The sequence below is a fragment of the Euprymna scolopes genome, chromosome 14, assembly GCF_053919585.1.
Source record: "Euprymna scolopes isolate OS-2025 chromosome 14, ASM5391958v1, whole genome shotgun sequence".
Taxonomy (NCBI): Eukaryota; Metazoa; Mollusca; class Cephalopoda; order Sepiida; family Sepiolidae; genus Euprymna; species Euprymna scolopes.
Genome location: NC_136495.1, coordinates 110,163,981 through 110,182,706, shown reverse-complemented (window position 1 = coordinate 110,182,706; position 18,726 = coordinate 110,163,981).

Below are 18,726 nucleotides of genomic sequence, written 5' to 3'. Positions count from 1 at the left end.
GAGCAGTCTTTTATAACACACTGTTCTGTACTTCTGTAAATACATACTCTTTTAAATACAAGAAACCTTCTCAACCACCAATAGCTATGGCGAGATTTATTTGCTTCCCCACTGAGCAAATTAGGCACAAGGCCGTTTTTCAATGTGGATAGATTGGGGAAATGGGAACCAGCTCCCTGGGGAGTACGGGAGCTGGATGGTGACAATTGGTATGAAGGGTGTCCCCTACATTGACCAATAACTGATTGCAACAAGAGCAGTGGTGTTATATGTGGGGTTTCCCCACATATAGTCTTTGATTGGAGTATCTGCCGGAAACCACCAAGATACATTACCTGAAAGTACTTCTTTAAAACGCCTCACTTAACGTCCACAGGGAACATGAGTTTGAACAAATATATTGAGAGCATTGTCGGGGCCGCTGCGAGGAAGGTGGGCTCTCTCTAATGTGCTAGAAAGTTACGTACCTCTACAAAGCCATCATTTGCCCATGTATGGAGTATTGCTGTCACATTTGGGCTGGTGAATCTGCTACTAGTCTCTCGCTCCTGAACAGGGTTCAAAAGAAATTCGCCAACCTGACAGAACCTGAACTGTCAGCCAAGCTTCAACCTCTATCCCATCGACAAACTGTTGCATTCTTCTGCCTGTATTTTAATGGTGGGTGCTTTGATGAGCTACAAGCCCTTGTACCCCCTCGACGTAAATACCCCGATAAACCCGAGAAGCAGCAAAATTCCACCCATACCCAGTAGAGACCTCTAGATGTAAGAAGACCTTCTACTATAATAGTTTCTTCCCCAGAATTGCTAGACTCACTCTGGACCTCCTTTCCGGGCACCTGTTCTCCCAACTGTACTGACATGCTCAACTCCCTACGTAGAATCCCTGCAACTTATATCCCCGATAGTAGTCCCCATTATCAAAGTGGCACTGTGCCTTGTTTTCGGGCGAAAATAGAATATATGACCCCCTCCCCCCCAAAAAAACAAACAAAACAAAAACAAAAGCTAAATGGAGGCCATCTAGAACATATGCTGTAGAACAGAGAAAAAAAAAGGCTAAAGACCCTAACGTTTTGATGTGATGTTTTGAATATAATAAACTAGTTATGACCAAAGTTTCATTTCATTCGAAACGCGGCCTAATTAGAGTCGGGTCCGTTTTTTTTGTCACTCTGTATATATATATATATATATATATATATATATATATATATATATATATATATATATATATATATAACCGTGTTGTCTTATTTTATCAACCTTTCAAGGTCACAGCATATAATTAACCACAGTTCCCTATTAACTTACTAAGTGACTAATCTCTTACTAAGTTGTTAGTGTAACGTTGTCCGGGAATCCCCACACGTTGTGCCCAGTTTCAGTCGTAACGGAGACCGCGACAAAGAATATGAAATAACCCCAACTCGCTTATTCTTTGTAGCAACAGCATTTATTTCCTCATTGGCCCAACTGTGCCGTCCGATACGTTCTCTACGTCTCTCCCGAGATCTCTAACGTTATCTCGTCTCTTGTGATCGTTCTCTTTCTCTTTTGTATAGTCCTTTTTTTTTCCACCGGTGACGTCACTTCGCATACTCCGCTCCGGGCTACGTTACGTCAGTCTAACACTCTAATGCTCTCTAATTATATGTTAATTCAACGATTCTATAAGAGTTTGTAATATATCTGTGACATTTAGCGAAAACGTAACTCTCTTTTAAACTAAATTACATAGTATGTTCTTACACACCACAAACACGTATGCAAATTAGATGGTCCCTTTATTATTTATAATATAGAAGTAAAGCGACTTATTTTTTAGTTTAGTTTTCCCCACAGAAGAGACGTTGCAAGCCTGTCTCTGCTATATCGTTATTTTTAAGCAAGTGCTCGTCTAGGCTTCAATTTATTGCCCCCCCCCGCCAAATTTTCACAAAAAGCATTAATCTACCTATAACCACTACCAACGATTTCTTCCACTCTCTATCTATGCCTAAATCTAAACGCAAATTTCATGAACAAAGCTTCTTTCCTAGAACTGTCAGCATGTGGAACTCTTTTTATATAGACACTAGCAGGCCGCCCGGCATTGCCCGGTCATAAAATACGCTTAAATATGATATTTTGATTAATGCAGATTTCTTATTTATTATTATACTACCGAGGGGTACCCGGCGTTGCCCGGGTGTTTGGAGGTGTGTGTGTGGGGGGGGGGGGGGTTAAAAAAAGTAAGTATGAGGATCGAACCCGAACCGTTGAGGCAAAGTTGTAAATTAAAGTGTGAGAAAAAAAAAAAAGTGCGACGTTAACCATTGCCCCACCGCGACAAGCTTACGGAAACCCGTTTGAATTTATTTAATTACTTGGATTTAGCAGGTGCTCGTTTTAATGAGTTTATGAGGTCAAGTTTGACTGCGGGATTTCATTTACTGCTGAACGCTTTTTTTTTTTTTTTTTTTTTTTTTCCCAAGATGTTATAGGAAAAAGACTAACCCACATGCGGCGAGCGACAAATATTGAATATTTATCTTCCCGAAATCGAGCAAATTAAACAGACAGGCGAGGTTCGTTGTTAACTGTGAGATATTACGATTTATATGTGATATAAAACGTTTTAAAAAGTTGTGAACTGACCGACCGCTTCTCTGAAAGAAGCCTTTTGTAGACACACAGAAAAAACGAACACACATACATACATTTTCGCTTTTATATTTATAGATTATATTGGACCCAGTATATAGTAATAATTTAAAAAGTTAAAATAAAAAAATGACTCGTGCGCCACCACTGAGAATCGAAACCTAAACGTTTAGCTTACGATTTACTTTTTCCGTTGATGTTGATCTATGAAGACATGCTTGCTGCAAGGTTAAAAATTACAATATGAACCAATAGCTATTACATTGCGCATACATATTTGTAATGCTGTCGATCGACCTTCACTTGGCAAATTCCATTTTTTTAATTTTCACACTTTTGCGTCGATTTTCCCAGGCTAAAACCCAAATATAAAGTTTAACATCCGTTTGAACACCCTATATATTAACTTTCATGTCTATAGATATACGCATATATTAGGCACCGCCAAAACTGAATGGGCAGGTCAGTACTTTTTGACGGACCGTCTTTTTAAAAATCTACCAAAAATCAGGTAATTATCCGATCAATACGAAATTTTCAGCGATTATTAGGAGAAGAATGAACTTTATAACAGTGTACTTATTTTTCATAAACGATATTTATATATATATATATTTTTGCTTACAAAACCCCCCTTGTTTTGAAGTGGGAACAAATATGTTTAAAATAATCATCTGAAACTGAAATCAACATATTGTGTTGTTGTAAGGGACAGAATTATAGATTCAAAAAAAAAAAAAAAAAATTGTTTGCATACCTTATTTTGACGTCTGAATATCAGAACTTTGATTGTGTTTAATTATCCCGCTTTTGAGTTTTGAAGTGTGAAATTCGGTGAATATGTTAAGTAAAATAATTAATTTAAGTTAAGCAAAACAAAAAAAAATTTTTTTAATATTTATACGAAAAAAGCTATTTTAAAATTTTTGATAAATAAATTAACAATTTTTCTTTAGCGAGCCGAATAATGCATGACCATTATTAAACAGGGCATGCTTTGAATAATCGATACCAAAAAAAAAAAATTTCGATAAATATTGTGCCCTTTGTGTTAAAAATAGCATCATTTTTTTCGATCCCGTTTGAAAACGTTTGCCGCCTTTCGACTACGGTGGACCAAACGCGCTGAAATAATTTTTTTTATTCTGCTTTAAATTGCCCCCCCCCCATTTTGGTGAGCCTGGCCCCCATACACATACACATTAAAAACCAAACGCATACAAATGGTCACCCATCTGGTACTGGCCAGCCTCAGCTTAATAATACATTGAAATTTTCGTCACTGAAAAATAAGTTTTTTTTTTGGCCTGTTTGGTCTTCCATGCTTTTTATCAAACGAAAACGTAAACAGAGTCGATCTGAACTCTACGTCAACGCGAAATATCTGGTTACCTATATGAATAAGTGGAATTATTTGAAATTCAGGTACTTATATTATAATATTTTTGCATATTCTCTTAGAAAATCATCCTAAATCTTAGTTAGACAATAAATAAATTAATTAATTATTTCAAAAACCTTTTTTTTTTTTTTAAATATTTAAGTACGTTTTTTGTGCAAGACAAAAAATGTCAATTGTTAACTTTTTGGGAAAATTTAACATTTAAAATTGAATTAAAAATAGTAGAAAAAGTTTTACATTATTATGTTTTCTATATGATAAAATTCAGGGTTTTATCTTTCTGGAAAAAAAAAGTTACTCAGAAATAATGGATTTTAATAAATGTAATTTCGTTTTAAAAAACAACAACAACTTGATTTTGCGGCCATTTTTGGCGGTGCCTAGCATACATAAATATACATAGAAAGAGGGTTGTGTTTACTGTAACCTATTTACGCAAATATTACGCAAGTATACATTATGTAGAATATTTGCATAAATATAATTACACGGACTAGTTAACTAAACATCCAATAACCCCCCCCCCCCCAAAAAAAAAACTAATAAGGAATTAATTAAAATGAATGCTTAAAAGAATATGTAAATTAGCTAGATCTTTGCAGATTAATACAATTCCACGACACATATATAACATGTATTTTCTTTTTAATATGAATATACAATACACAGAATACCCCAGATTTATATATATATATATATATATATATATATATATATATATATATATATATGACAATATTATAAATGTTTTATATATATAAGACGATATTATAAATGTTTTAAAAGTCAATTGGATTACTTTAATTCACCTTTGCGCATCAATGTCTTCAAAACAAAGCTTATGCCCCCGCTTATTGGTCAGGGTACCTGACAGTTGCTCATACTGTACGGAATTCAACTAGAAAATGTGAATTCTTTTGTCTATCTTAGCTCTACTATCATGCCGACTTGGCAGGCAGCGTCTTAGATTGAACGGCACAGACTGTCTTCTTTCCTCTCAACTGATCCCTGTGGTCTTGATAGGGATTACGCTTGGGCATAAAGGGACGCATCTATCAGGCGATGGTGAGGATCGTCCTTCTTTATGGCTGTGAGACAAGACCTGTGAGAACAGCAGGTCTACGCAAACAGAGGTTTTCGACAACGAGTGTCTTCGAAGCATTCTTCGTTTCCGCTGTGAAGATCGTGTTCCGGTTTCTATTCTCTGCTGAAGAGTAAATCCACTTCCTCCTTGTCGTCCATCGTCATTCACCGACGTCGTCGGTGGTTTGGACATGCAGTTCGTCGACCAAAAAGAGGAGCCTATTCGCAAAGTCCTCTTTCCCTCTTCTCTGTCTTGCTGGCGCAACCGTGTCAATGAGTAGCTGAAAACCTAGAAGGCGAGAACAATTAAAGTAGTGATGGGACGATTCCAATATTTTTCCCGATTCCGATACAATTACCGATTCCGTACTAATTTCCCGATTCCGATACAATTACCGATTTCGATCCTTTATAAATCTCTAAATATTTAACTATATAGTTGTATTTTCTCTGATTACCGTAAAAACCCAAATTAAATGTGCAGATATTTTCCTAAACATACAAAATATACTTCTTGGGAAAGATCTATCGATTTTAGCTTCACTGGTGGCTGAAAATCAATAAATATTTATTATTTTATCATTATTACCAGCAATGGAAGATTTAGCTTCAAACAAAATCAAATAAAAAAGACAAAAGAATTTTTTTGGCATCGGAAAATCGGTACAATTTTTTTCGATTCCGATACTCTCAAATATTCCGATTTTTCCGATTCCGGATTCCGATTCCGATTAATTGTCCCAACATAAAATTAAAGACGACCTGACAGTACTATCGGGCCGACAAGTAGTTTATCTCCGGAGATGGAATCGAGACTGGTTAGCCCAAGATCAATGAAACTGGACTGCAATGGTTTGAAATGCAGTTTATGCTCAAGAAGAAGCCGTCTCAATCTGACCAGAATGGTAGCCGTTACAAGCACAAGCAAGGTACAAGTACCTTACCCTTCGTTCCTGTGGTGAAAGGAAAGAAAATACCGATTGTTGGAATCGTTTCTGTCTGTTTTTTTTTCCAACAACGAAATGTGTGTGTTTTGAATAATCCTTAATAAAACATATCTCTCGATAATTACATCGGTAGGGAACGCAGCTGGAGTGTTAAACGCTTTGGTTTCAATTCTAGCTGATAGCACCTAAGTCATTTTTTTCCAAACTTTTGGAATCATTACTATATATTAGTTACAATATAATATTCAGTAGATAATTGACGCTTTAATATTAAATACGAAATCTGCATAAATAAAAATATACTAAAGCGTATTTTACGACCCGGCAAGACCGGGTGCCCCCACTATTTCTCAATAAAATTCGAAATCAAATTTTGGATTATTATTTGCTGTTTTCAACGTTCACTACAATGGTTTCTTTATCATAACTTATATCAAGCGCTATTTATGTTATCAAGGCATCAACACTTTGGTTAGCTTTTAGGTGCACCGAGTTTTAAGGCCTCCATTGTTTTAGTTTTCCTCACAATTGATTCCCACACTTAAGTACAGGCTTTAAAAGTGGCAGAACAATCCACTTGAACCATCTTGCGTATTTCATTGGTACGTTTAGCTATATTTCTGTGCGGATCTAAACATAAGAGCGCCATCTTGAGAGCAAGATTGCTTGACAATACTCATTTCAATGATGTCATGCGCAGCCCCCTAGTCTAAATGACCGGAAGTGTGCGATCAGGAACTAGTGGTCAGTTAATTGCTGCAGCAACAATGAAAAAAAAAAGGGTCGACTTTCTTTCTTTATATATATATATATATATATATATATATATATATATATATATATATATATATATATATATATATATATATATGGGTGAACTGCCGACTGTCAACACACCGGTTCTAGGTTCAATCATTGGCTTGGGAGAGATGCTAGTCTAGCGGCACTGATGAGTTGTAATACAACGAAACAGGACTGTATGTCGATGACTATATATATATATATATATATATATATATATATATATATATATATATATTATTTTATGTGCATAAAAGTATACCTAGAATAAATAAATAAATAAATACGCACCCACCATAAAAAATAAGGGAGATCTATTCATGTATATATGAATAACAATAACAGCTTATAGCTCTTAAAAAACCGCTAAGGTAGTGGAAAAAGAATTTAAAAAAATGCGTTTCGAAGTTGTTAATACCGCTAAAAAATGCCAATAACAAAATCTTTATATATATATATATATATATATATATATATATATATATATATATATATATATATATATATATATATCTTCCATTATACCATACTATGTATACCATTTATCTAGTGTTTACTTTTCAGATTAAATATGTTTTTAACTAATTTCAAAGTGCTTTTTAACATATTTCATTAACTGTTTGCTCATATATATATATTTCAACTATCATTCGTTATATTTCTGAATTTTTTAGATGAAGATCGATAATTCGTATCGTTTGGATTATTCGCTCTACTGTTCTCATCTTAAGTGCTATGTGTACAGCGATTCAGTCGATGGAACCTCCGATCTTCTTCAAATGTATTTTTTCAACCCTGCCTTATCAACGGACCAACTGTTAATTTTATGAAATTATTGTGACGTAATAACTTGAATTAAAGATAAACGTACAAAACCCAACTATCATGGTTCAATTGTGATCTAAAAAGAAACATTCATTTTAAACGCACCGCTATCTCATAAAGAATCTACAGTTGATTTTATATTTTTGGACCTTTCTGCTTGTGCGATGATAGAACTTCTCCAATGCAATTGTGATGTTAGGTTTTATAAAAGTGTTAACTTTGGTCAAAATCGTACTTTTTTCTTTAATCAGAGTTTTTCGATTATCGAATTTTGATACGCATCAAAAGCATTCTGATATTAAAAATTACGTCAAAACACTCCCAGACACATCAAGTTCCTGCATGTGAAATTTAAAAATATCAGCCTAGCTAGCCGTTTTCGAGTCCATAGGAAACGAATACGCACACGTACACACAGAATTCCTTAATTAGATAAATCGATATGTATGTATGTATGTATATATATATATATATATATATATATATATATATATATATATATATATATATATATATATATATATATATGTATGTGTATATGTGTGTGTGTGTGTGTATTTTAAAAACAATATATATTGTTTTTAAAATATAATTATCCACTGACACGTGTTTCGTCGTCTACGACTCATCAGAGTGACTGAATCTAGCGAGATTCGAAATCGGGACCCCATTGTAAAAGGGTAAACCTCTACCAGCAGGCTGATCCTGGATATGACCTTAAACTATATCCGATGGTGAGGCCCCAGCTTGCAGACTTAGGGGAGTGTGGAGCCACCCTTTAATTACCAATTCTACCAGGTCAACTCTGACCCGGAGTTGTAGTACCTGTTAGGGTCCCAACTATGGGCTAAATAGAAACTGACTTAATAAAAAAAACAACAAAAATATCCCCCAAATACATTCTATTAAAAACTTTTTCTTCAAAATCACTGGATTTGGCATTAAATAACTGAAAAGGGTTGATATGCCGTAAAACAAACAACTAAAACAAACCAGCTGGCTATCTCGCGTGACTGTGTAATATATCGCGATTTACGATGTTATTTGTCTTTGTTTTGCGATATGTTTTGAACGAATTCAATTATTTATACGTAAGTGCATTTTTACCGAAATGCGAGTTGGGAATAATTTTACCTTTGACTAATTTGGGCAGCGGCATATGTATTATTTTTAGACTATAATTATTCACTGACACGTTTTCGTCGTCTACGACTCATATATATATATATAAATATATATACTGACTTCCCTGACCCGTTGGGTCAGTATGTTATATTAGCTATGGAATTCATGTATGAGCGTGACACTTGTAACCCAAAGAAAATAGTTTTTATTTTTACATAACAGAAACATTTCTATGAAAATATATTAAAATGAAAAAAGAATATGGATAGATTTCTAGGAGTCGTTCTGTTTATTATAATTGATTATTTTTTAAAAAAAAATTACAGTTACTGAATTATAAGTGGTTAGCCATACTTATAGGTAAATGTGCACTGAACAGATACCATAATACTTATTATAGTTAAATTCAAATTTTGATATATCTGCTTTTTTTTTACATCGTTCATTTCTGTATTACGTTTAAGTTATTTAAAACTCCACTCTTCCCATGTTAAATAATAATTTCGAAATAATAACGTTAATATTTCAGCGTCCCAATTGTTCTTTTGTTTTTTTGTTTCGCGTTTAAATTATCCAAATAAACAATTGTTAATACTGTCTGCTTTTTTTTTACATCGTTCATTTCTGTATTACGTTTAAGTTATTTTGAACCCCACTCTTCCCATGTTAAATAATAATTTCGAAATAATAACGTTAATATTTCAGTGCGATTCGTGTTTATTTGTTTACGTTGTTATGGGTTAATGTTTATGCGCGTATGCGCAACCGGATGTCGTAAACCGGAAAGTGGGTTACATACATCGTTACAAGGTTATTTAAGTTATATATATATATATATTTATATATATATATATATATATATATATATATATATATATATATATATATGATCGTGGCATCACAGGCAGGGCAAGGATCTACGTTTACAAGACCTGTGCTAACCACACTTTTGTATTCAGCAGAGACATATACATTGCATCAAAGGCACATTAAATGGCTTGAACGATTTTACCAAAAATGCTTTAGACGTATCTTAAACATCAACTAGCAAGCTGGACTTCAATCTATGGTCCCCCCTCGCCAGACTTTCACAAAAAACACACGTCCAGCCAAAACCACTATCAATAATTTCCCACACTCTTTATCTGTGCCTAAACCTAAATTAACAGGGCTTCTTTCTTAGAACTGTGCGCCTGTGGAACTTTATTCCGTTTGCCTGCTTTTCAGCTGACTACAATATAGTTGTCTTCAAGTCCAAGGTAAACAATTATCATTGAACCGTCCCCCTAAGTAATGCATTTTACAAAATTCCCACTGTTTAGTACGCTCAAATCACAATGACTAATGTATACCCATTAACCCTTATCCCCGAGTGGCCACTGGGCCTTGATAAGTGGCGACCCCCATTTAAAAAAAAGCACAAGTACCCGATAGTGAAGTCTTACAAATCGACATCGACGAATGGGAAGAACTTACTCTGCAAAGGCCAAAGTGGCGAAAGCTTGTACGTGAAAGTTGTGAGCTCTAGAGAAAAGAAAACAGGCCCGCAGCAATCTAGAGCGAGAGCTTCGCAAATGTTTAATTGACACACACAGCTGGAAATGCAAGACTTGTGAACGAGTGCTTTTGTCAAAAGCTGGTTACGTCAACCACCTTAAGTCGCATAAAACTCCTGTTCAGGTCAACTTTGTACCTATTAGTCCGAACCAATCGATCTGTTTAACATGCAGCACATTTTGCAAGTCTACTGCTGGTTTGAGAAGATATGTCATTGTTCATATGAAAACCCTTCAACCTCCAGAGGAAGTCAACTCGATGGAAATTGCTCAATTTGTATGTCAAATCTGCGGCGGGAGTGCAGAGTCATCTGAGATGACATTTATGACGAGATTGGGAGAACTCAATGTGACGGCGACCATCTGGAAAGATGCAGCAATCATCATCATCATCATCATCATCATCATCATCATCATCATCATCATCATCATCATCGTCGTCATCGTCGTCATCGTCGTCATCGTCGTCATCATCATCATCATCATCATCATCATCATCATCTCTATTATATTTATAAACACACACGCATATATATGCGTGTGTGTTTATAAATATAAATAGAGATGATGATGATGATGCTGATCATGATGACGATGATGATGATAATTGAATTCATTCAAAACATATCGCTAAAACCAAAACAAAACAACATCTAAGTAAGTCGCGATATATCCAGACAGTCGGCGAGATGGTCCAGGGGTAAGGGTTTAGGCTCATTACCGTTGGGTCCCGATTTCGAATTTCGCTAGATACAGCCACTCTGATGAGTCGTAGGCGACGAAACACGCGTCAGTGGATAATTACATTTTAAAAATAATATATATATACCACTCCCCATGTGGGGGTACCAAATTGGTTAAAAGGGAAAATTATTCCCAACTTGCACTTTCGTAAATAATTGAATTCATTCAAAACATATCGCTAAAACCAAAACAAAACAACATATATATATATATATATATATATATATATATATATATATATATATATAAAAGTGACCTTGTATGTCTGGAACTGACTCTACCAAACTTATACAATTTGAATTTATGGAAGAAATTCGATTTTGGTTTCCAGCTGGTAAAAATAGATACTAAAAGATCAAAATTGAAAAAAATTAGAACCGAATAATACTGGAGAGCTATATGTTTTGATTTCGATTTTAGGTGATGACACCCAATTTATTTCTTAAAAAAACTTTGGAAATCACTACTTCTTATTGGGTACAATATTATTAATCAATATAATACTGGCTCTTGAATAATAATAATAAATCTGAAATCTGCATAAATATAGGCAGCCTACGAGTATATATATATATATATATATATATATATATATATATATATATATAGTAATTTATAAAATATATATGGCGATTAAGCTACACTGAATATTCCGCGTTTCATCCACTCTAGGACTCTTCAGGCTTATGCGCGAATTCTGTGGTTGTTTATCGTTTTTATATGCCCCTCTTCTATTGAGATTTTAGTTAGCCAATCAGCTTTCTAGTATCCACCGCGCCCTTCCTATCAGCCAATGAGCATGCAAATCTAAGGAAGTCATACGTACGTAATATTTCTTGTTATTATTCGGACAAGAACAACCATGCTATAAATAAAAATACTAATAACGAACAAGATAAATGCAACTGTAGACGCCGCACACTTTGCCCACTTCAAAATAAATGTCTAACCAAAAGCGTAGTTTACCAGGCCACAATATTTGCGAAAGAAAACCCGAATAACAAGAAATATTACGTAGGTATGACTTGCTTAGATTTCAAAACCCGATACTATGACCACAAAAGTACATTCAACAATAAAAAACACCATATGAAAACAACACTAGCGAATAAATACTGAGAACTCAAAGAAAGCGGACATTCGCCGGTAGTCGAATGGAAAATAACAAGACAAGCTTCCACGTGTAGGGACCTAGATGACCCATGTACATTATGCCTTGAAAAATTTGCTATCCTGTACTTTAAAGAGCCCCAACATCTATTAAAATGTAGAAGAGAAATAGCAAACAATTGTGTTCACAAGATAAAATTTACTCTAGGATAGCGATACAAAATAGTTTTAAAACTAACAGAAACAATAGAAAATAAACAAATAAATAAATTAAATAAACATGAATATACATAAACGAGCACACATATATGTATGTATATATATATGTATATATATGTGCATATATGTATGTACACATATATATTTATATATAAACTAGCATATAAAAATCACAAAGGATCTATTTGAAAAAGCAATTGAATTTGCTAAGGCCCATACCAGTGCCCCCGATGATGATTTTGAAATCATTATGAAATGCCGAACAACTGTTCTTGTCTATAATGGAGAACAGTGGGCTAAAAATGGACAAAACGACCTTTTCGGGGTGTCTATGGGATCGTTGGACTCTGCAGAAGCAACAGATCTCATGGGACTTTATATCATTTATGATTTAGCAAAAAATGACACTATTGATAGGGCAGACATAGGCTTATATCGTGATGATGGCCTAATAATAGTGAGAAACGCTACAAGTGTTAAATGTGATCGGGTTAGAAGAGCAATTCATAAGGACATGAAAAATTTTGGCCTAAATGTCGAAGTTAATGCTAACTTAAAACAGGTTAACTTCCTCGATATTACTTTAGATCTAGATTTAAACACTTATAACCCCTTTATGAAAGAAAATGCTAACCCTATTTATATACACCAACAGTCTAACCATCCAACATCCATTATTAAACATATACCGTTATCTATTGAAAGTAGAATAAGTAACAACTCATCCGATGAAGTAACTTTTAATGGCTGCAAAGCTATTTATAATACAGCACTTAAAAACAGTGGGTATAAGGACATAGATATAAATATAAAGTCACTAATACTAGCACAAATACATCTAGAAACCGTAATAGGAAGATGATTTGGTTCACTTCTCCCTTCAATAGTATGCTGAAAACAAAACTTGGTAAATTTTTTTTACAGCTTATTAACAAACATTTTTCACCAAATAATGTGTTACCTAAAATCTTTAATAAAAATACATTAAAATTAAGTTATAGCTGTGGTGATAACTTGGAAAGAATCATAAAAAAACATAATAGAAGAATCTTAAGGATGAATAAAGGAGATAGTACAAATATTAGTGATAACACAGCTGTGGATAAATGTAACTGCCGAAAACCTGAGGAATGCCCTCTTAAATAATGAATGTCTAACCCCATCAGTGGTATACCAGGCTAGGATATTCCCAGTAGAGAACCCTAGAGATGAAAGATTCTACATAGGTAGTACTCAAATGACGTTCAAAAATAGATTCTATGGACATTTACGTTCGATGAATAATCAAACGAATGAAAAGGACACATAATTATCGTTATACTACTGGAAATTAGTGAGGGAAAATAAAACACCAAAGATACAATGGAAGATTATTAGAAGAGCCAGCACTTGCCACTCATTGAACTCACCATGCCCTATATGCTTATCAGAAAAAACTTGAGATAACTAGGTTTATGGATAAGCTATTAAATATTAAACAAGAAACTGCTATATCCTGCAAACATTTCAGAATGCATGCGCTTAAAGAACTCTAAGTTATGAAGATCAGAACAACTATAATTGCAACTATCCCCCCCCCAAAAAAATAGAGGATGAGTGATCTCGTGACTATGATCCTACCCGAATTGGTTGCATAAGTCACTTAATATTCTATCTTCTTAAGCAGTTAGAATATTACAAACCTGAATGAATACCTATATAATAGTATATCTGAACGAAACGGGTAAGAAATGGTTAGGTGAACCTCAAAATAATGTATGCATGTGGATGTTTGTGTAGTTGTGTATGTGTGTGTATAGGTTCTATTTTTATATATATATATATAGATATAGATATATATATGTATATATACGTAGGCATAGAATAGAATAGAAATATATATATATATATATATATATATATATATATATATATATATATATATATATATATAAAAGGTAAGTGCTACAATGTATAAACCTTTTTATTCCGTTTATACAATCTAAATGCTCTGAATTTGTCGTTATACATTATTATATATTATTTATGTATTGTTATGTATCTTATGTATCTGTTAAAAACATCGAAGGAAACGGGTGGGGGCGTATGATATTGTCATGCGTATGGGGTTTGATAAAAAGAATTATACAGCGAATGCCTTCAGATCTATATCTATTTAGATGTATCATGCGTGTGCCAGTGTACATATGTGTGTATGGGTATGTATGTGTAGCTATATATATATATATATATATATATCCGAACTATTAAATAGGCTCGTATATAGGGATTACAATACTGTTTATTACCAGAGTGTATATGTGTGTATGTGTGTCTGTGTATGCATATATGTATATTATGTATGTATATATGCACCTGTGTAAACTATAATAATACGCTGCTTCTCAAAAAAAAAAAAAAAAAAGGTGGGGGGCTTACCACACTACTGAAGTTAGGAGGCGCCTTATTAAATAAAGTTTTTGGTTTTGTACTTGTATGGCTGTGTGCTTATGCTTTGTGAGCGCGCGAGTATCGGTGTGCATATGTGAGTATGCATGTAGGTGTATACGAGTGTATATATGGATATCCATATGTCTATATGTCACGTGTGTGTATTGTATATATCTGTGAATTTCGGGACACGTGTTGATGGGGATATGTGTGTACGCCTGTGGATGGTCTAATTATGTGTAGGAATGTATTCTGTGTGTGTGTGTGTGTGTGTGTGTGTGCTCGTACGGGTGTGTGTTTTATTGAGACATGTATCCGGTTGGGATCTACAGGTTTTAAGGTTCCCAATTTGACAGCCTTATTAATATTAGTATAATAACAGACGTAGTATATAATATGCGGATATATATATATATATATATATATATATATATATATATATATATATATATATATATATATATTGCTGTTTGTATTGAGGGTGCGTGTGTTGATATAAATGCGTGTATGAGTATGAATATAAATATCTGATAACTGTCTGTGCGCATTATGTGTATGTTGTGTATGTTTGTATATGTGTATATATACACGGGTGTATCAAAGTGTGTGTGTTTGTACGTGTATTTATCTATATGTGTACATACCGAGGTTGGTAACTTTCAGGATTTTTTATTTTAAATTTATTTTATTTTATTATTTTAATTTTAATTAAATTTAATTTTTATTCTTATATATATCGTCTGTGTTTCTGTGCGTGTGTATGCGTAAAATATACCGAGCGGTGTATATCCACTCCTAGGTAGAGGTATACGTGTATGTTTGTTTCCGAAGTGTGTGTGTGTGTGGATTGAGGATACCGACCCCGCACTGGGTGGCCAACGCATATGTCTATAGTCTTTGACCAACGACCACGGGGGGACAAGATGCTGAATTCACAAGTGTTTATAGCGTAAAACCAAAAGATAAGATTGATAAAAAGAAAAATGATATAAAGGGGGAGAGAGAATAGGAGGTTAAGATTTAGAAAGATGCATGGTTCAATGACCTTACTTATCCTATCCCACACATAATCCTACCCATATTAGATGACGAAATAAGAAAATGTTTTGTCTTGAAATATCAGTTATCGAGGATAATTCTTGGCCTGAAGACGTAATCTCCCCAATACGGGTGATTACAGAAACATGTATGCACATATGTAGCCATCAGTGTTTTTATAAATAAATTTTATATAAATATATATATATATATATATATATATATATATATATATATATATATATGTTTGTGTGTGTGTGTGTGCGCGTGCGTGTATTAATTGCCTGCTAAGGCCACAGGGGAGATAACCAAGCAAAAACCCTAAGCAAAATTCATTCCATAGCAGCAAAACTGAAGCTGGCCTGCTAGAACACTATATATACAAATGTACGCCAGTTTGGGCATATGTTATTGGTTAAAAAAATAGGTTTTTTTTTTCACTAACTGTCATAAAATATTAACCATAGAATAGTATAATAATCTTCAAAAAGCCTTCAGTTTTTTATGTAGTTTCGTCCCATAAAATCAAAGATATGAGCATTTCAATATATATATATATATATATATATATATATATATATATATATATATATATATATATATATATATATATATATATTAATGAAAACAAAGGGATGTATTGTTTACCTGATATACGCAATGGTAAACTTCAACCTAATATGAATAACAGTATTTATATATAGAAAATTTAATCCCAACCGAATAAAAATCCATTCGAATTATATACATCGTCACGCTGGACTTATTTTGGAATACATTCTCTCCAAAGAACTATTTTGCATTTTAGATCAATTTGAGAGGAGTTTCATGCAAGCTGAAATTATATGCGCGGTTTCTTTTTATATTAGTTTTTTTACATATCCAAGATTTTTTCATTTTTTTATTTGTCAATTTATAACTACAATAAATTGCGGTTTCACTTAATGCCTTAACTAGCAAATTCTTACATTGCTACAGATACAATTTGCTGATTTCTTTATGTCCTCTGATATGAAGAATAACAAGAATAGTATTCTTTGAAACTCCGCGGAATAACGACTTTGTAAATTGTTTTTTTTTGGATTATTCAGTGGTACAATAAATTTGGATTGTAAAGTTCACCTTACAGTTTTAATTTTCTTTATCTTATATACATAAAAACACACATACACCCCCCATATATATATATATATATATATATATATATATATATATATATATATATATATATATATATATATATATATGTATGTGTGTGTGTGTTGAAAAAAGTCACACATCGCTGGTATTTTTATTTTATTTTGATTAATATATATATATATATATATATATATATATATATATATAAAGATTTAAGATGTTGAGACGGAAGTTTATGCTTTTTGAGTTGTTATAGTGAATATTATTGTGGATGTCATTCTTTTAAACCATACTTTATTTCCTGTATATGTTTAAAGATTCCAAAATATTATGAATGTAATTTGGGCGTATAAAAAAAACACTTCTGCTGTTTCGACATTTTCTCTGAAGTGATTTCGTGTTTCAATCTAAAGTCCGCTTTTGCAACAATTAAAATAATATCATCAGAGGGAGAAAAGGATATTTATCTTGACACACTTTTGAACCTGACGTTGTGTATGAATATTATGTTAATTAATGATTAAACTATGAGAAGCGTTTCAAAAGTAATGCCTGCAATTTTTTTTTATTCCACCTGAATCCATCATCGCAAAGTGCATTGCTATGATGAGTGAACTTACGAAAGTTTTATGTTTCTGTTCCAAATGCCACATAACGAACTACACAATTTAGGTCATTACCTTTCCAACGAGCCTTCATTTGTTAAGTTCTGACTAATAGTCACTGAGATTTGGAACTTATTATATATTCATGTTTGAGATGTTCAAAAGTAGAAGTTAATGAATACAGCGAGGTAGTTAGATAGTGCTCGATAAAAAGAGCAAAGTATTTTTTTATTATTTATTCGAGGGTAAACAGTTACATTTGGTTGCTACAAATATAATTTGAAATGATTAAAGTGGGTCATATTTTACTAGAACAGTGAATTGTATTAGTGGGTTGGGGAGTTAAACTAGTCTGTTTATAAGCTAATTTTTGTGGGTCGAATTATATATATATATATATATATATATATATATATATAGTGTGGCCCATTTAAAAGTAGCCTGGAAAATGTAGTAGAGAGGAGGAAAATTGTGTTATTGTTTAAATTACTTGTAGCATTGTTTAAATTATCTGTAGTGTTCTAAAAGATGCTGGAAGTACCCCCTGTTGACATCTATGTATTTCTGGGCATGTTTTTCAACGTTTGCAAATACTACCCGTAGATCTTCGTTGGTGATTCACACGATAGTGTTGGTAATGTTCTCCTTTAGCTGGTCTAGATTGCGAGGATTTTTTGTATATACTTTTTTGTTTTAAAGTCTCCAAAGATAAAAATACCATGATGACAAATCTGGAGAACGTGGTGGCCATAATCTTTTGCTTATTGTTCTCTCTTCCGTAAACATGAACTTGTGTCAGTGATCTGTGAGACGTGTGGCATGTAGTACCATTTTGTAGGAAAAAGAATTGCATTTTGTCTTGTGGTGTCAGTTGGTCGGTAAGAGAAAGATTAGAGAGATCGGGCTACTTTTAAGTGGGCAGCTTAATCTAAAAAAATGATTAGAGAAAGATAGAGCTACTTTTAAGTGGACCACCAATATATATATATATATATATATATATATATATATATATATATATATATATATATATATATATATATGAAGCTGAAC